Source organism: Columba livia, chromosome 8 (genome assembly GCF_036013475.1).
Source record: "Columba livia isolate bColLiv1 breed racing homer chromosome 8, bColLiv1.pat.W.v2, whole genome shotgun sequence".
NCBI lineage: Eukaryota > Metazoa > Chordata > Aves > Columbiformes > Columbidae > Columba > Columba livia.
Window position 1 is genome coordinate 22446363 of NC_088609.1, and position 21400 is coordinate 22467762.

General features: G+C 37.0%; 1 long non-coding RNA gene across 1 annotated transcript in view; it reads left to right on the plus strand.

Annotated features, from left to right (window-relative positions):
• Positions 1-21400, plus strand: part of LOC135580127 (uncharacterized) — a 106128-nt gene that overhangs the window by 49890 nt on the left and 34838 nt on the right. The window contains exon 6 of the long non-coding RNA XR_010474361.1: positions 16954-17161. This is a non-coding gene — a long non-coding RNA (uncharacterized LOC135580127). The remainder of the gene's footprint in view (positions 1-16953; positions 17162-21400) is intronic.

A 21400-nucleotide genomic window follows, 5' to 3' on the forward strand; every position in this document is an offset into this window, starting at 1 on the left:
TTGGCAGGGCGGTGTGTTTGAGAGGTAAAGCACTTAGTGTAAGCTGAAGTGACCACAGGTAATGTAGTTGAATGGATGTCTTGCCTGTTGTCCTGTTTACACTTAAAGCTTGCATTTCTTATTACAGTTCCGGGATAATTATGTAACCAGCTCACTGGCATGAATGGGCTTGGTCAGTCTCCAAACAGAGTATGTTTGCAGTTGAAATCAAATGCAGTCAGTGCTCATGGATTATTTTAATTAAGGCTGACACTGAAGGCATGAGATAAATGTATAGCTAATTCATGTAACTGCCCTCAGCTCAGGTCTGTAATTGTAATTACATATGGAAGTGCACAAAGCAGAATGATTAATTTTTCATATTATGACTTGAGCCTCACTCTGGGCTTGTGCTAAGGACTGTTTTGTATGAGCTATCTGCAAATGGGTATCTGATCATTTGGGGAGCGAAGGCAAAAGTAACAATGGCTGATGCTAAATGAAACCATTCCTTTGGGTGAAGTTGGCTATACAAGCTGATGTATCTTAGTTTTACTAGTCTAGTGATCTAGCTAAGATCGGGAGGATTTTTGACCTTTTGAATTGGAATAGAATAGAATATTTAAGTTGGAAGGGGTGTACAGTGGTCACCTAGTCCAACTGCCTGACCTCTTCAAGGCTGACAAAGGTTAAAGCATGTTATTAAGGGAATTGTCCAAATGTTTCTTAAAGACTCTCAGGTTTGGGACACTGACAACCTCTCTTGGAAGCCTGTTCCAGTGTTTGACCATACTCTCAGCGTAGAAATGCTTCCTAATGTCAAGTCTGAATCTCACCTGGTGCAGCTTTGAACCATTCGCACAATCTCTTAAACAACAAAACCAGCTAGTTTCCTGTTAGCCTTACAATGTGAATGGAGTATTTTGTTTTCTCAATTTAAAAAGGGAGATTCTCTTGTTACTGCTGTCACTAACCATGAGACATTTATTTTTCTAGTGATTTTATACATATTGTCTTTAGAGGTTTTAATGTTCATCAATATTAGCTGAATTCTTTTCACTTGTTGCAAAAATATTACCTAGAATGAAAAAAGTGACGTAATTGCATGAATTTGATATACAGCAATACATTAACCATACAAAGTTATGTAACATGGGAAAGAAAAATGTTGACATATATAAGCCCCACTCTGATATGTTTTAATGTGGATTTGAGTTGTAGACTTTAAACTTAGTCTGCAACAGACTCTGCTTGATTTGCTGGCAGCCTTCTCCCGAAACAAGGAGGCATTTATGTCAAGTCTGAGTATCCAAAGTGATATGTGCATTGTGACCATATTTACTCATGAACGCTTAAGTTCATGCAGTAAATATCATAGTCTTGGAACATTTGTGAGTTCAATGGAAAAACCCCAAAGATTCATCAAATAAAAAATATGAACAAATTGCTTTCAAGCAGGTGTTGTTGTATGGACTTTCAAGAGCACAGCAGGAGTCTCACTGTCCTCACCTACCCATTCTAATGTTCATGCATGTTACCGTGCACACACAGCATGTGTTGGCCCATCTTCAGTTAGTTGCTCTGTACACAATAAGCTCGTTGTATATACACATCAAAACACTGGAGAAATGCACACAGGGAAGACTTGTAAGAAAAAACCCTGACCCTTGTAATCATTTCAGTGGAAGTAAAAATTGGAGATAGAAGATGCTCTAATTTCTTAGCATCTGGGCTTAGACCTGAATGCTGATCATTTAGATGTTATTGAATGGAGGTTTTCCTTCCAGTCTTCAGCTGGCTGCAATTATATTTCTATCATCTTTCATTTCAATCCGTCATGATTTTTTTTTATCTTACTAAATATGAAAGCAGAAGGAAGGAGAAACATCTGCTATAGAAAATATTCTGAATTGCAGTTTAGCGAGCTTATGAATCCTTTAGGCTTATCACTTGTACAACACCGTGTGGGTGGCACACTGTCAAGTGCAGACAGCATGGTGGAAGATCCCTGTATGGAAACAGTTTTTTTTTAATGGTAGTGAAAAATATTAAAAAAAAAAAAAAAAAAAAAAGAGGGAAAGGACCTGATTTGGAGGATGAGTATGGCATGTTGGGCACAAATTAGTGTGTGGATTTATACAGATATACCATGATTAAAAATCCATGTGCTTAATCCAGTGAGTCTTTATTAGAGTTCACTACCATCAGGTGGCAAAATTCCAGCTGAGAACTTTGGACTGGTTTAAATTAATAAGTATTAAATTATGTATCTCAGGGAATTTGCCTTGTATTTTTAAAATCTAAATTTTTCATGCTGTTCTATCAACCAGGAAGGATTTGAAAACTCAACTGTACTTTTTTCCACTGTTTCTATTGTTGTTGTTTTCAGCTCTTTTGTTAATGCTTCCACCTGCCTTTAATATTGCTACATTAACCAGCTGGGTCTCTAGCTAACACTCAGGAAATATTAACAGAAAGTGTTTGAGAAATGGATGATTTGGCTGTACAAAATACATATTGTGGGCTCTGACAGAATGTAAAAGATTGTGCTTGTTATCAGAACACTTCTGGTTTCCAATATGAACGCCAGCTAATACGTTTGTTCCAAAGACCTGCCTGCCAAATATGTTAGATTTGGAAAAGAAGTTTTCCTGCCATTGCTGTATACTTAGCCTGCCTGTCATTATCCCCCTCAGCATTTTTTTCAATGATTGTGCATTTTACACAAGTGCAAAAGAGAAGCAATTTAAAAGGCTTTTTGTATATGAGATGCTCTACAGGCAACTCACCTCCTGGAAATTAAACAATGCTGCATTTGTGACAATTTTCTCCCCTGCATGTAACGTTTATTCCACAAAAGACATGATTGTGGAGATAGAGTTCTTATTTGCTGATGCATTAGTTAAAGTGAATGAAGTGATTTTCTATACAGTTTAAACCAAGCTGAGCAGTTTTTAAGAACAGCAATTTCTTTACAGCAGGGCAGGAAATTGTTTTGCAGTCCTATAAACAATCACTATTTAAATACCTTTATCATAATGAAATTTGGACCCTTGAAATTATTAATGAACTTATATTATGGAATAAAAAGCATAAGCTTTCTAAAATATCCATAGAGATTTTTCCATTTCTCTTAAACAAAAAATCTGTTAGGAGTTTCTTTTCCACAAAATGTTTTAGTTCTGATGATGCTATGTTTGCTGAAAATATTTAGTCAAATAATTCTCATCTAACTCCAGTACAGACTTTACCCTTATATCTGCTTCTGATCCAATCAATACTAGATTTGTTTACTTCAGTTTAATTAAAAAGACAATATAGAACATTTGTCACATTTTAAATGACTTCAGTAAACTGAGCAGATCCACTGTTTTATTGATCTTTGCAGCAGTATAGTCACCAAAATATAACAAAGAAAACTTCCATAAGAGCTTTCATGTTGGCACTGTGCTGAATTATCTTGGGCGCACTGTGCCTATCTTGCTAGTAAAATGCATGCTGATTACCAGAATGCTAATGCTTGACATATACAAAGTAATTTATGGATTGGAATGTAATCCTCTCTATAACAGAGAGCAGGGGTCCCTCTGCACTCCACGATTTTGCTCATGTTAGTAAATGTCCTCACAAATAACTAAATAGACACTTAAAATTTTAATGGCAGGTGTGTCTTGAGACTAGCAACTCCCATGGCCAATGTGCCTCCTCAGACACACCAGCAAACAGCCAGAATTACTGAGCAGTAAGGAGATGCACGCCATACTCGGCGCTGGCCACCAAATGGAACTGCTTGCTGAGCTGTTGGGTCTCCACAGCCTCCTGGTATCATTCATGGAGAGAGGTCAGATCTTCTGAGCATCATGTTTGAGGCAGGACCTCAGGTGGTCAGAATTCCCAACTGTACAAACCTGAATTTTTCCATTGACTGTAGAAAGTTTAGGATGATCTGGTACAGTTAGCAGCTCCAAGGTGAGGGAATAAATATACCTATATGGATTACCAGGCATCCAGCTGCAGAAGACCCTGACAGGCTGAGAGCCTTGAAGGCTTTGTCAGCAGGTCCCAGGAGAGCAGGGCCCTATGGCAGTTCATGCACAGGTGATACAGTGTGATTGCACTTTGTAGGCAATTTATACAGTACAGGAGCAGTTTATCTGGGCATTCACTGTCTAGATGAGCTACTGCTGTATCTCTTATCTGAGACACGGGCTGGGTCCTGGAGGCCTTTGTCGTGTACTATGAAACAACCCATTTTCTCATTATATAGTCTGCAGCTTAGCATGGCTTCATGTTCTTCAAGGTCACTACTGGGACTGCTAGTTTAGTTTTCTGATCCTTGCCAGTGAAAACAAAAGAGCTAGAATTACAGTTGTATTCTCTGTGTATTGTGTAGCTATACACTGTGGCCTGAAACCCACCTACATACAGAAGCTCACCCACAACTAGCTCTAAATTCTCTGTTCTGCTACAGCAGTATTTCTGCTAGTTCAATTCATAAAGTCCATCAGCTGTCATAATTTTTTCCTGACTTGTTTTTAAATTATGGTATTTGTAAGAAAAGTGAAGCTTCATGGTCTCACTTAAGTGTTCATGTAAGAAGCATCACTTAAGTGTTTTACAGGGCACTGGTTGTGTGAAGTAGGACAAGAAAGTGTCAAACATGCCAAATGTGTTCTGCTTTAGAAATTCTTTGTTTTTGAGGCAGCAGTACTTGGTTTGTGTGGTAATGTTGGGTTCTGGCTGACTCCTTTAGACTCACTTCTATGGCTCCTTTGGGCACTACCCCATGCTTATGCCATGCTGGTTGTGACAAGGGGATGACTTTTTCAAGGAGTATTGTATTGTCTGAATGTGAGGACAGAAGTTATTGTATATCAGAACTTTGTCAGGCTCCATGGGCTCTAGTTTCAGTAGGTTCTCTTCAAAATACACTAGGCTGGTACAGACCATAAATTAAAGGTTCCCAGACATATTGATAATAAATTTTCTGCCAAAGAGTGATACTTAATGAATGTTTTGCTGTTTTGCACCATAACATAATATTTTGTAGGTGTGACAAATCAAATGGATTTAATTTATCTCATGGACACCATGGGTCAGAATCTGTTCCTCTTGGCTTAGAATTAAAATATTAGGGAGAGGATTTCATGTAAATCCTTACTTAAGGGTGTTAAAGATTAAAGTGAGTTCTGATTAGCATAAATCTTTCAATCTCTGCTCCCTGGCCCCTACAGCTGCCCTCAAGTACTATCTTTTAAGAAACAGTACAGAGAGATTTTATTAGTTGATCAGAGCTTGTTGGGATAGCCCACTGTGAAAAGCAAATTGCTTGTGATTTTAGGCTATATGGCACCCTGAGTAGGGAATGACAATCACTGTGCATTTGCCAAGTGCATGGGAAAGTCCAGTAAAAACTAAATCTTGTAAAATAATTCTGATCTTTTCTTCTTTGTTGGATCTTCCCCTTCAGATAATGTTTTTTGTTTTTTCTTGAGCTGAAATTCATTAGTTTCAAAGTTAATGCAAATTCAGGTATCTAAATAAAAAAGCCCCAGGTCTGAAAATGTGGAGCGTTTTTCTTTACTGGGAGAACAACTTAGTAATTGAATATCTAAAAGTGGGCTTCCATGTTAGTATTTTTGAGATTCCAGAGCTTTGGCACAAAGTCATATCAGTATTGAAATAATATTAATGATATTGAAATGTTAAAGAACGTTATTTTTTATACTACACAGTCAGGTGTGATATTGCCATGGAGATCTTATGGCAAAGCACTTCATTGAAATATAAATGCTCTTGTTACTTTAGCTCTGATCACTCCTGTGGTTAGGAAGAAGAGAAGGAAAAACACATTGCAGGCTCACAAAAGCTGAAGGGAAACCTTTTCTCATCAGAGTTCTGGCTTTTCAAATGAATTTGATATAAGGTGTGTACTGTGAAGAATTCTGTTTTAACTAGCTCTTAACATTAAGGTTTTTAAAATAGTTTCCTTCTGCATAAGACATTTTAACAACACCAAATGATTTTAAAAAAATAATAATTTCAGGCTGTGTCATTGTGGATGGATGAATATCTGTCATTGTGTATGACAGGCACCTACTCTTAGAGAGCTGTCAGGCTTGTGCTTTTAGTGTTATTGTTTCCAAGAAAGACTGCTCTTGTTAGGAGAGTTCTTGTGGTAGAAGGTAGAAAAGAGAATGCGTTTAAGATCTCTGTTTTAGCAAAGCTGAGATTTCATGTGACAGGGTACTAAGTAACTGTATGCATAAAGTACCAGTCACAACTTTTAATGTTAATTTTTGGAAGGGAATATCAAAGTATTGAAAGCCTTGATGTTGCTGTCAACGTTGCATCTGGTTTTCTATTGTGTTGTACTTTTTGTAATAATTTGTGAAAAATGCATTCAAAATCTGTGGTAGCGACTGTTGATATCTGCTGTAAAAAGTGCAGGGAAAAGGAGAATTGCTTATCTTTTTGTTTAGAGACTGCATTGTATCCATACCTTATTTCCTTATTCTGGCAACACTGGGAACATTGCTAGTATGTAGGATTATTCAAACATATAGTAATCCTTGTCTAGAAATTTATATTTGGATTGCAATGTTTTAAATCAGCTTACAGCTCAATGTCAGATATCAATGGCTGTCTCCTGGGCACTACAGTTTTCTGTCAACTGTATGAATTCTCACTTGTAGTTGACATATCGTATTTTAATGACAACATGTGAGGAGCACACTCTGATAAAGGACAGTGGACAACATACAACTGCAGTTGAGAATGCTCAAATCACATCTACACTTCTTTTTTCCAAGGCAAAAGTCGATAGGAAGTGGTATCTAAGTGAGGTGGACTGGAGGTGTGCTGTGGGAGTGCTGTTCTGGTCCTGATTTTCCAGCCATGCTGCTTTAACTGAAGCTACTCAGAATTTTACCGCTGATGGGAGAAAATTATATCCATTAATTATTTTCTGGTTTATGCTCGACTACCTCTGTTTATCATTTCACAGCAGCCTGTTTATGCCTGTAGATGGGCCCTAGCCTGTCCTTTGTGGATGAGATCCATGGAGATACATTATGAAATCTGTGTTAGCCTCTGGAAGTGCTTAAAAAGCTCTGTAAATGGAACATCATATCTAAATGAGCCATCTAGTCTGCCAAAGAAATAACTCACCTTAGTAAGTGTTCTATTTAGAATCACTGAATAAAAATATTAGTATGTGTTATTCTAAAAGTAAAGGGCAAACATGAAAAATCACCCTGAGAAAAACAGAAAAAAGTTTTAAGTGAAAAAAACACACCCACACTCCTACTATATATTGACCTTGATGTCTTTGTGGTTTTTTGTCATGTGAATGAAAGTAGGTGACCAACATGAGTTAAGATTTGTTCTTTTTGGAATAGATTTTTACAAAGTTTTGAGTGATTTTAGTGTGACATTCACTGCTGAAAAGCAAGAAAAAATGTAGTATGCTGAAGAGAAAAAGGCAAAATTCTTCACTCTCACATAATGGTGTGGAAATACTCTGCTAGAACGCGGGAGCTTTTAATCATGGATGTCTCCCTGTATTGAATGACAAGCCATCTGCAAACTGTACTTCTGGAGGTTATGGTACTGAATCTTGTGATCAACATTGCCAGTGGAAACAAGGGGTTAGGATGAAGCTGGCAGCTTTGAAGATGGAGTAGATGGAGAGAGAAACAAAACTAAAACAAAAGCTAAAACAAGCAAAAAAAAAAAAAAAAAGCAAACCACCAAAAGAGAAATATTTTCAGCAGTTATATGAAAATGTTGTCTTTGTTTTGCTTTTGTGGTGTGTAGAAATGAGTGAGAAAGCCACAGGGAAAGCAAATGTGACTTCAGTCCATTCATTATGAAAATACGTAAAAACATTTTTGTCTTTAGCTAATTAGAGTTAGAAACCATTTTAATAACTAATACCAGTTAAAAGATAACAAATGTTGAGTTTTGTAGTTATAACCACAAAAATTAATCCCAGGACAGATGTGATTTTAAAATATAAACCCATGATAAAAATATTAAACGTTTCATTAAATTGTTGCTATGTATTAATAATTCAATTCTGAAACACTCCTAAAAATGAAAAAGAATAAAGAATACATAAATAATATTGCTATAATATTCTGCACAGACAATAGCTAACGGTGATTATGTCAGCTAGACCAAGGTAGAAGGTACTAGACTTCTATAACAACATTAAATCTGCATATCTTCACATGCTCTTCTTATAAGACTTTTTTTTTCCTTTAATACAAAGTTGTCTACAGGGCTGATGTAAATATTTTTGGCAAATATTGCTTTAGTGGTCTTAACACTGAGTCTGGGTGAAAGACTGAGGGATTTTGTGTTCACTGCCTTACACTCATTTAATTTTTTTTTTCTTATTCTTTTAAGTTTATTTAATTAGGGATATTACAAAATTTAAAGCTCAATCTCTAGTTCATCCTATATTGTGGGTGAGATAAGACATGTGATGGGCACACTCCCTGTCCTCCTAATGGTGAATTCTAATGGTGAATTAAAATGTAATTCTACACAGTTGCAGGCTGTGGTTATTCTCTGTTTTTCCAGTGTAATTTCATTGACATATTGGCCATGAAGAGTAAAGTTATTAATTGTTGTATTCCATAAGGATGTTTAGCATTGGTGACACATGCTATAGATATGTGATTGGGATAGCTGCTGTTTGAGATTTCCAGACATATGAATGTTTTCCTAGTAGAACCAACTGGGTTTCTGGGAATTCAGCTAATTCTGCAGTGAAATACCAAACAGGTTTTAGAAAAATGAACTCGCTCTGTTTCTTTAATTTTTATGAGTTTTGTATTTTAGCAAGCATAGGACTTTACAGTTTCTATTTACTTTTAATCTAGTTCATATTTTGATGAAGCTCTGTCTTTTAAACAGTAACTGGTTGTAATAATTTTTTTTGTAAATCCTTAATTTGTCAGGCACTCAAATGCTTCTAATATTGTTTTGCTGCTCCAAATGAGATACAAAAAAAAGAGGTTTTTAATGATTTGTGTTTCCCAAGTTACCTTTTAGAGGCTTTTTACAGAAAGATCTATAAACAAGGTCTTATTTGGAATTAGAAAAAGGAAGTTAGCATTAATATTTTGGTGCAATTCTAAAGCAGTCTGCATTTTCAACCATTGGGAGCCATGCAGAAATATAATGTCAACTTTGATCATTTTTATTCCCGGTGTCTTTCTTTTGGGTGCTTTCCAATTGCACTTTGGAGTGAAAGTTATCACCACAGTAATATGGTTCATCAGAGGTATCACAAAGTATCTGTGTTTGTTCATTTGCAGCTGACATGGAAGAAAACTATGGCTTTATGCCATACTTGTCTATGGAGAGGTGCAATGAGATATTTAAGGACAGCTGTTTTATGAAGCCTTAACATATTCATAGTGGCAGCTGCAGTTTGCAAGAATATAAGAGCAGCAGTGCTGTGTGTTTTGAAGAAGAAAGTTTTTATCATCTTCCCATCCATGACCAAAATGTAGATGATAATAAATTGCATAGAAAAATGTTGGGAAATCACATAGTAGATCTTCTCGCAAGGGCTCAAGTCAGTAAAAGGTGGCTCTGGTTTAGGATATCACAGTCATTTAACATGGCTGTGTTAAATCCAGTTTGCATCAGGCCCTGTGTATTACCAGAAAGACATTGTTTGAGAACCCTCTGGATATTTGAGCAGCTGAGATTTTTCTTACATTATTGTATTGATTTTTCTGCTTGGTCTTCCATATCCTGAGATATTTTTCTCCATCAAACCATTCTAGCACTAATTCTTGCAACACTTTTGTTTTTAATTTAAAGTGCCAGTCAGTCCTGATGAGAAGATACACAAGCAAATAGGATTATTCATCTCAAACAAATTTATAAATGTCAAGAAAGCAAAATATGGTACATTAGCCATGTGTTGTATATGTCAACTGTAGCCAACGGTAAAGACAGAATCCTGGATTTACAGATACGTTGATTCTTATATGTCTCTTGCGATAGTGAGCTGATAATCACAAACACTGGATGTACATTATTCCCCAGCTTACATTTCAGCTAAAGCTTCTATAAAAATTTGTTGGTAGAATTGTAGGAAGATGCATTTTAGTTGCTGTTTTTGTATTGTGCTGCTTGTTCTAACTCAAATACTTGGTGATATAACCATTTCAGCCACCAGGTGGATGTGCAGCCATCGGTCTGTTCTGCCATCAGCCAGGCTGCTGCTATGATGCTGCCTAGAAAGAGTTATTTTTCAACCAATGCCTTTCCTCTTTCAAACTGTCCAGTGTGTTTCAGAAATCAGTTCTTTAGGCTCAGACCATTTTGTGAATGTGCAGTAGATATTCCCCATCATCAGGTGAGCTCGTTGAAAAGGGCAGAGCTACTCCACCACAGACTGTACTTTTGCTTTGGTTTCAAGCAGAAATCTGCTTTTATCAGTAAGCTTTCTTTTTCCACTACACTATACTACGGTGTTTCTTTTTAATTGCAGAGCATAAAAGCTAGGTATCATGGGATATTTTATTTCTTTCTGATAAACCACCTTTCCAGTAGCATTTTCCAGGAGTGGAATCGAGACAGCTGCTGCCGTTTGGCTACATTGACATATTCATCAGCTGCACTTGCATTTAGGGTAGTAAAAGTCTGAAAGCCACTTGAATGTCACTTAGATTGAGTTCAGGTTTGATCAGCTTTAGCCATCTTTTGATATTTCAGATGCCTAAGTTAGTAATAAAACACAAGAAGTCCTGCACTTATACCAGTTTATTATTATTATCTTAGTCATATAGGGTATCTGTTAACTGCATTTCAGCTGTATATTATCATTCATTATGACACAGCTTATGCAGCGCTATATCATAGTCTCTTGAATAGCCCCTGTATAGCATTGATTAAAGCTCTGAATTTTCATTTCATAAAGGAATTTTTGTTTTAGAACAAAGAAACTTAAAAAATTTTTTTCTGCATAATGGAAATTCATATTTCAGTTTTACCATTTGATTTCAGGATTTTGAAAAGGTATTTTAAAGTATACCCTCCAGCTATTTTTAGTATATCCTGAAATAATGGACATATATATATAAACTTATACAAGAATAAAAATCTAAAGTAGCAAACATATAAATTGAAGACTAAACAACAATTGGGAATGTATATCTCTCTCTCTTTTTTCTTTTTCCTTTTTTTTTTGTCAGACCCTTTATTTTTCTTAAAAGAAGTTTTGACAGGAGAAGTTAACTTGTTTCATACTGAAGTGACAAATTTTACTTGGAATCACCCAAATCGGAGTTTAACTATTTTGAATGCTAATGATATTCCAAGTAAATTTTAAAGGCAAATGTGGTTTACTATGTTACTGTCCTGTGCTCTATAGCATGGTAGTAGACCACCTACTTAAATAAAATGCTATTTGAGTGCTTCAGATTAACCCTCAAGATTAATTCTGTGTTATGTCTCATAAATACAATATGAAAGTGTCACTGCTATGTTCATTTACATGTCAACAAACTATCAAAAACTCAGGTGTGCATTTTCCTTTTTAATATTGCCCTGCCATGGAGATGACATATTACCTTTCCTTGTGACAACGGCAGTCCTTAGGGTCTGCCATCAAGGCTACTATTTCTTTGGGTTCAGCCTGTAACAGGACAGAAGTTACTTAAAAGTACTGTGATGGACCTATGACGTCCAGCTGTCTGGTCTGGAGACAAGATTTGGGAGCAGGTTGTGGCAAGGAATCTGTGTAACAATGAGTTTTGCTGGAAGCAACTTGGCAAATGACATTTAGATTGACTAGCCTTCAAGCTTGCCTCAACATCCAGATGTGGCAAATCCCGTGAAGGGGCACTTAGTGCTTTTTCTACCTCCATATGCCTGAGCTATGTCTTGTGGGGTAAAAAAATCTGTATTGCTGCATAAAAAACTGGCTGGATGGCTGAGTCCAAAGAGTTGTGGTGAACGGAGTTAAATCCAGTTGGCAGCTGGTCATGAGTGGTGTTCCCCAGGGCTCAGTATTGGGGCCAGTTCTGTTTAGTCTCTTTATCAATGACCTGGGTGAGGGGATTGAGTGTACCCTTAGTAAGTTTGCAGAAAACACCAAGTTGAGTGGCAGTGTTGATCTGCTGGAGGGTAGGAAGGCCATACAGAGGGATCTGGACAGGCTGGATTGATGGGCCAAGGCCTGTTGTATGAGGTTCAACAAGACCAAGTGCTGGGTCCTGCCTTTGGGTCACAACTATCCCAAGCAGTGCTACAGGCCTGGGGAAGAGTGGCTGGAAAGCTGCCTGGCAGAAAAGGACCTGGGGGGTGTTGATTAACAGCTGTGATGATAATGATGTATTCCATTGTGGGTGCTTCCTTTCATGGGAATTTTTCAGTTCTTTGTGTGTTTGAATTGCACTTGGCTGAAATAAGGTACAATCCAGTAGCCTCTGAAACTGGTGAGTTAGACCCACACTGCAGACAATGAAGAAAAAAAAAAAAAAGAAAAAAAAAAAAAAGAAAAATTACAGACATGGTGTGTGGAAAACATGTAAGAGTAGAAATGAATGCCTTTGACACCCAGTGATGACAGAAGCCTGACTATAGAAACTGATAATGACCCATTGTTTATATTTAGACAGAGAAACAAATGTATACATGTATAAATGACTATTTTACAGGTATTCATATTCTACCTATATAAAATGAAATTAAGTTATAAAATTTCATCAGCCTGTTTTCCCCTCTCTGCTTTCAGTTATTGCAGGTGACTGCAGGGCATTTCTTTTGAATGGTAACTTCCATCTGTGTATCAGGTTACCAACACATACAAGGCACATAAAATATACAGGGTCTTGATTGCTTTTATTAATTTCAAGATCTTGTCCCCAACAATGGATATATATTTAGCACTGTAATACCTGTAGTCCTTCAAAATCTTTTAAGAATACTGTAAGCCTACATTCTCTGTTAGCTCATTGTTTTTAATTGCAATTCAAGCTTTTATTTTTATTTGATGTTACAGAACACTGGCTTTTCAGTAAATAATACTATTGACTGATTTCAAAGCTTGAGGACCTGGCTTAGATCCAACCTTATTTTCCTCTTTAAGAACAGGTCATAGAAGTAGGGCACATCAGACTGGGCTCCCAGCAGGGAAATGGAAAATGTGTCATGATTTTTTGGGGGGAATGTGAGCAGCGCCTCCTGGCTCATTTCGTTCATTTCTGTAGAATCAGGCACAGGAGCAGGTGACCTGCCTCAAAGTTGTAAAATCAATCTTGATTCATTTTCAAGAGCAGACAAGGATCTGCATTTGAAAGTAGTCATCTGATGTTTAGCTTCTTGACATCACTGCAACCAGCTGTGCTATATGAGAAATCTCAGAGGAGATATAACATTTTGTAGTCAATGTTTGACTTTTTCTGAAAGAGGGAGATATATGAATCATCCCAAACATGTCATTTCAGTCTCTCGTAAGTGGGACTACAGCAACAATGTTTGTAATACTCCTTTCCCTCCCCAGCTTTATCCATATAGCCTTAAAATTCTGAACAGGCCCTAGTGCCTATAATGTAAAGACAAAGAGGCATTTTGGTAGCAATAATACAATATTTATAATGTTTAGGAGATAAGTTTTATTAACATGACTATTGAGCATTTTGGTGTTTAAATGCACCAGAAGTGACCAACTCGGAGTTGGGATTTTTGTTGGCTTTGGTTCCTGGCATTCAGAGACATGTGTTGGGGATATGCAGAAAAATGGAAGAAAGGAGATATACGTTGCCTACTGTTGTTTCTCTTCCCAAGCAGATGGGTTAGCATGCAAGCCAAAATAAATAGTTATGTCTGTAAATCCAAAATAGGGTCTCTGCAAAAGTAAGTGGCTAGAGAAAGGAAGTCCAGAAATTTCTGCCCAGTTCACTGGTTTTTGCCCTCCTTATTGTTTAGTGACCGTTTTAAGTGAAAGAAGCTATTTGTTTTAAAATTTTCATCTAAAAGGAAAATTTATTTGCAGAAAAGTTTGCAATGAGTTTCTGCTATTTGGAAGTTTTGTCGTGTGCCAGTATCTTTCTGCACTGCCAGTTAAAATTGCTCTTCTTCTCTTCTCTGTATAGAAGGTTATAGTGACTTCTTCAGCAGAATTCAGAACTCTGAATTAGGTAAATTCCCTAAGGCTTTTCAGTGTTAGCTAATGATCTGCTGTGGTTGGTTTTGAAACTCTTTTTTTTTTTTTTTTTTTTAAATTGTGAGAGTTAAAACCATTTGTTTGAGTAATGGCTTGAAAAAGCATGGCACAAAGTTCCTAAGTGGTGAAGAAATAAAACAGCTCAGAGGCGTGGGGTTCAGTGGCAGGAAGCAACTGTGACCAGTACTACATTTTTGACTTTTATACCAAGTACAGCCTACATTATACCTGTGTGAGAGTTGAGCCTCTGGACTGCAGAAGAGAAACTAAATGATTAGAGGTCTGAGAGGATCCTGTAAACATAGCAAGTGTCATAGCTCTTTCTTTTTTTTTTTTTTTATTATGCATATAGCAGTATAGTGATCCTTTTTTAGCTGAGCACTGTGGTGCAAAGACTGAATGTGCTATAGCAGTGCTTTGAAGATGCAATGTGCTATAGACATTGCTATGTGGAATTCGTCATCTTTCATATGTGAAAGTGTGCTGCTATTAGGCAGTGTGTCCTCTGTGAGTCTGGACTGGCTTGGTATGTGTGAAGCTGTCAGTGTCATAGACAGTATAGATTTTCTTCAGTGTTTTTGTTTCTAGGGTTTATCTAGAACAAGTCTAGGGATGCAAAGGAGTTTTACACTGTGATCCTCAAGGGCAGACAGGTATTTAGGTAGGTAGTTTGGTAAGTAGTAAGCTTTCACTCTTTTGAAGCAGGATCTAAACAGATCTTCAGCTGGAGAGTAACAGCACAAATAAGGGAGCATTTCTGCCATCGCTAAGTAGGAATGGATATTGTGGCAGAGGTCTCTGATACCAACACCATAGCGAAGTCGTGGGTGAAGTGAAGAAATAAGCTTGAGATTGGTGCTAAAATTAGCAAATGTGGGATGGAGATGTTAAGTATGGAGTCATTGTACTCCTCTGTAAATAATTTAATCCTGAAGTAATGTCTTCTGTCTGAAAATAGTTAATTGGCTATTTTAGAGCAGCAGACTAACCTATTCTGAAATAGAGAAGTTTGGGTTTTTTTTACTTTGTAGTAGGTGACTGTACTCCTTATGAATGTGTGTACTGGTAGGCTAAAGATATATAGAGTATCTAGACCCTTAACAATTTGTATCCTGAATAATTTTCTAGCTTTTGTCTTTCTCAGAAGGAGTTTAGAAACGTAAGATTGAAGAGCTGCTAATTTAAGTGAAAGAACAGATGAAATTTTAATTATGTAGAACTGACATAAGTTATTAGCTCTTATGCTAAGGGGGAAATCAGTGCAGTGCAGGCCAGGCTTGGGGACCTCTTGTAGCCAGTTGGTGCTAAGGAGCTATTGAGAGTCTTGCTCATTCTCCCATGTGGGGACATTCAGACAGTTGAAAAAAAAAAAAGCCATGCTAGGAGCCCTTTTTTGGTTTTGTTTTATAACCAGAAATACTAATAGAGTAAAGCTTTTGCTATTGAAGGATTGTGATTACAATAATCGTAACAACCTTATATGGAAGTCCAGGACTGACTCCTAAATGGGAGATTGGCTTTGGAATGAAGAATTTGGAACGTAGAGACAAACTAGCATTTAAGCTGCTTCTGAAGATACGGATGGGAAATCTACTCCAGCTTTGTAGATGTCAGCATTCTCCCTCATTTTGAAATAAGCTTTACTACATGAATTAAGTCCTGTTTTCAGTTTGAAACTGTATTTAAGAAATAATTTGGTACCTACTTCTCTCTTCACTGAAGAGAGACATGATTTAACTCCTCTACAGGTCCTCAGGTAGACTTCTTTGGTAAAATCACGATTGTTACTTTAACAGTAATATATATATATACATATATATATATATGTATATATATATATATATAAAACCTTCTACACATCAGTGTGATTGTGTCAATGTAAACAATATATAATTCTTGATATATTAGGAAGTGTTGAATTGCTTAAGAGGAATTATTTCCCCTCTCTTCTTCCCCAGTATCCTGCTAGTAAATTTAAAAAATTGCATAAAAGAGTGTAAAGAGTGACCTCATCAGATCTAGTCAAATAAGTTACTCTGAGATTTCCTATATTGCTGGAAGAATTGTTAAACCAGACTTGGTAAGAAACTCTTTGCACTAGAAAACAAGATACCACTATAAAAACTAGTACTGAACAAAAAGACAGAACTAACCAGTTATATGCAGTAATGTGGCATCCAAGAACAGGTCAGGAGTATAATTATAGAATCTTGATTACATTAGTGTTGGCATGATTATATAACAATTCCCATGGATTGCAACAATGTTACTTGCATGTACCAATATTTGGTTTGTTGGACTGCTAGCAAAGTGTTTCCTGTACAAACGTTGAATCTGGGCTTTTGCCCTTGTCATAAGACAATGATGGGAATTTTAACAAAAGCCACTTCTTTTGTGTGAGATCTGTATTTTTGGCCTAGTACTGTAAGAATACAGTTTTGGGGGTCCTGAGAGCATTAGTGTTCAGCTGTGCCTGTTTGTTACTGACAGAACAAAGTGAGGTGGTTGTATTCAATGGGATTTTCCCCATTTTTCGTGCTCTCTGTCTACAAAAAGGCAGAGTTATGACCTATGGCCTCAGGACCAGGAATTATTAGCCAAGCAATTAATAACAGCAGCTGTCAATGACACAAATATAAAGTTGGTAAATCATGTTCTCAGGGACAATACCTTTTAGTTCTGAGAGCAAATTGAGCCAGTTTACCTTTTTATTCTTGTTGTTGTCATTATATTTATGTGGAAACACAGACCATTTTACAACTAAATTTCCTTTGCAGGTTCTGCCTCATCCTGAGCGCTGGAACTTGGACTTCACTCTCATTCCTCCTTCCCATGAAGTAACTTCATTTTCTGCGTTTTGGCTGACCTCATTATTCAACCAGCTGGCCCCTTTCCTCCATCAGCCAGCCATTTGTTCTCCTTTGTCATTCTGGGATGCCCTATGTTACCTCCGACTGTCACCTGTCATCACGTTTCTTCCACAAGGTAAAGTCCAGGATAAGATGTGCCTTGCAGGTTTTCTAGGCAGTCAGCTGCCTTGTCTCTGCTCTTTTCTAGTATTCCCTCAATTGAAGGCTATTGCATCTTTCTAGTCTGTAGCCTGAAAGAAGGGAGCTAAATGGGCCAGAGTCCTCTTAAAAATGCCCTTGCAAAAGCTCCTGTTGCTGAATTCACAGTACCCAGCACAGCGAATCTTAAGAACCTGTCTTCTATTGACAGTTATGTGTTATTTCAGCTCACACTTATTTCTTCACAAACAGGGAACAGAAGCCACTAAAACGGGAAAGGAGGAAATTCTGGAACACAGATTTATATCCTTCAGCTTAGTTGGATCCTGTTCCCTTTTAATTCAGTGGCTTTAGATCAGGCCCTGTTGCTAATTTCTTTTCCATTCAGTTTCCCTGGTAACGTTTTATTTTTAGCATCATTATTCTTCAGAGATCTGGCATGGAGGGTTCACTTTGAATATGAACTGTTTTATTTTAAATGTTTAATTTCAGGAGCAAAAATGGAAAAAAGAAACCAAACCAACCCAACAACAAAATCTTCCACAAAGTATCTTTAAATATCTGAAAAATGTGGTCATATCACATGGTTAAAACCTTCATTACTTTTTTTTTTTCCTATGGCTTCAGTGGAAGATTTTTGGAAGATGGGTTGTTATGCATTCATGTACTTTAAATCTCTTAAAAATCATTATCCTTTTGTGCACTGACGGTGTGTTATTCTGATTTTTCAGATCTGTTATCATAGCAGACCCAAAACTGTCAGCAGCACAGTGATTCTAAAAATAATCTGTCTGGTAGAAAAAGAGAAATACTTCTCTCATGCATCTTCAGCACTAGTCACCTTCTCTCCCTGCAAATAGGCAGGACAGAAGTAAAACTGTGGAGGTTGCCTCTGTTTCCTTTTCTAGATTCTACTTAATGACATACTTGTCATTACATAGTCATCCGAGTGCCTTGCCTGGAAATTTCTCTAGTTTCTATAAGGAATGAGACTAGCAGAATTTCTTGGTTTGGAGATTCCAGCAATCATTATATAATGGGATTATAGTTGGAGGTTGCTTGTCCTTTTGAAATCAACACAATGACTCTGACTAAAGAACAAGTGTAGCAGCTGGTAAAAATTTTGGTTTTCATATATTAATTTAATGAATTAATTATGATTAATGTTTAACCCTTTCTCTCAACTGGCCAGCCTCCTTGACAAAAAGCAGTGCTTGAGAACTTATGCTGAATTTATTGAGAATGAAAATAACTATGCTAAACATTAATAGAGTGAGAAAGTAAAAAACAAAAAAAACCCAAAAAAAACCCCAAATATACAAGCAAACAAACAAAAAAACCCTACAGTCCTATCTCAATATGATGCTTAGAATTCAGTAATATGACCTCACTGACAAAGAGAAAACTGTAATTTAACATTTTAAAGCTTTCAGTATTTTTCAAGGTAGTTAGAGTGCTATTTGCCCATTGACAGATCAAGGACTTTCTGATTATGTCTTTCACTCGAGTTGCATACGAAAGATCTGTCAGAATTTATCAGCAGATGAATAATTATTTATCCTCTTATGTAGGCTCCTATTTATAGTATTTGTCAAGGAAGTTCTCTACTAGGGAGGGACTATAATATGAGCACTACATGGTGTGATGAAAGCCTTCCCATACCTCAGGCTTTGTAATTTCCTTTTATCTGAAATAATTGCCATAATAAGACATAAGGCCTAAAAAGCTCTTAGGGTTTTAACAGAAAGTCCTGTGCTATTCAGAAGATGCCTTGGTTACAAGCAGATGCTTCTATTTTTTTGCAATACTGAAATCAAGGCTCTTCTATAAATGAAAAAGAACCCCTCATTTTCTCTGTTGCTAGGGAAATGGTAAGAGAGAAATAATCCTTCCTCTTCCTTGAAGAAATGACCAATTCATGTCATGAAATGTGTCATTCTTAGTATTTTTCAGTTCTGTAACTCCATCTGTCCAAACAATCTTGACTAAGTCTGAGATAACATAGTCTGACAAGACTTAGATGCTAATTGGGCCAATAAGATCTCATCACTATCTCTCCAGAGGTTAAGTAAAATGATTATGGCCATTGGCCCATCCCAGCTGCCATACCCAAGAGTAGTGCTAATGGCAGTTGATGGGTTGCTTTCTGCCAAATTTACTTGTTCTCTTCACACATACAAGTTTCGGTTGGTTTTTTTTTTTTTTTTTTTTTTTTCCTCTTGTAGGGAGCAGGAATGAAAGGCTTTCGAAAAGAAGGAATTGCTGGAGCTTACATAGTACAAAGGCTCACAAAAATTGCCTGTCAGTCAATTGGATTTAATGGGCAGGAAAGACAGATTGGTGAGAGGGTATGGTTAGGACATTTGCTAGGTTCCAGATAGAACATTTCTCATTTTGAGGTTTTGAATTTTAGCAGTAAGAGGAGAGCTGAAATGCTGCTGCTTCGATTTGTTAGTGTGGGTTAGTAATTAGCCCCTGCTTGCATTGATGGTTTTATTAGTGCTGATTATTTGATTTGCTTTGGAAAACACTGTCCTGTTTTGAAAGCTACATGTGATGGTACTGCACATTATTTGCACTTCCCATCTGTAGAATCTTTTTGTCCTTTCTTGGTATGGAGACAAGGAATAGAGAACAATAAAAACAGGTACCTTGAAGCAGTATCAGCCTGCCAGAAGTGTGTGTCGGTCAGCTTTTGTTTCTGTAGACAAAGGGGCATAACTCTGCCAGTAACTCATACTGCCAGCACAGTAGGGCCCAATACTGTGTTAATGGGCTGTGCTATAGCAGCTTCTGTTGGGTTATGCACTACCTCCACTGCTGTAGAGATTGTGTTTCCCAGAACATGTACAATCTAAGGAAAAAGAGAAGTGATGATATGGTAAAATGAAGAAATGGCTACATGTAACCTGTTGTATGGAGTTGTAGTGTTTGTAAGAAAAGAAAGAAGGGTAGGAGGACATGGCATCAGTGCTATGGTGAGGAGTGCTAGATAATACAAAATACCTGGATTTCCACTTTTGTAAGAGCATTGATGGAGAATGGAAGAAACTGGAGACATCAGTTTTCCAGACCTTGTTGTCTTCTCCTCTTGTCCTTGTTCAGTTACTTGTCAGCAATTTCCATGCTGGTTAATCACTGACCCCTGCTACTACTACCTGAGGTTTGTCATATCGTAGGCTCTTTTTACTAACAATTTTTAAAGGCCAAAGCCTCACACAGACTACTTATGCTGAAACAAGGAGAGCCAGGCCAGCACTGAGCCTGTGTGAATCCACATGTTCTACATAGTCATACTAAGGATAGTGCATCTGGTTTCTTATTGGCAGTTATCAAATAATTCTAGTAATTTCAAATGAATATTTCTTTTTATGTTTTAATCTTTTAGAAATTAATTTAATTCACACATCAATCATATATGTGTCCGTGTGTATGCCATATTTTGACATTATGTCAGCAGGGTTGCTTACCTGGACAGAGCTGTAAGTGGTAGCAGCAGCTAGAAGATTCCCCATTAGATTTTAAGATATGAGGTTATTTAATCTTGAGTCAAATTTTCAGCATACATTTCCCCCAGATTTATCTGGTTCAAGTCAATTCAGTGGAATTTGGATCCTGAAAACACTGAGTAATTATGTTAGCTAACATAGAGAGTTTGGCAGAGATTTTTAATATCCAGTATGATAGTTAACAGATCTTGTTCATTATAACTGGGCTTTCACTGTTCCAAGAGTTACTACATCCTTTTTCTTTTTTTTTTTTTTTCATTTTTTAAGGTGACGTAGATGACAGTTTGAAAATAAACAGCATACAATATACAAACCTTCTGTCCTTTTGTATCACCTTCTTAATTTGCACTCATTACTCTAGTATATGCCAAGCACTCTTAATGAGTGAAAACAAGGCCAACCCAAATGGAAGAGTTTTATTTCTTAACACTCAGACAGTTGTGATGAGTAGACTCAGATTTGAACTTAGTGTGCAGTGGAGAGACAATAAAGTCAACGGAGATGTGGCATAGTATCTTCGTAGAGACCACCACTGCTGAGCCAAAAGGCAGTCCTTTTCTCAGCAAGGTGAAGTCACCAGAATCAACTAGATGCTCAGCAAAACATAAAAATCAGTATTGCTTCCATATTTGGAAAGTATCTGTCATCTTAAAAAGATATAGATTGAAAGTACTTTCAACACTTCTATGCTTAATGCGATAGATCTG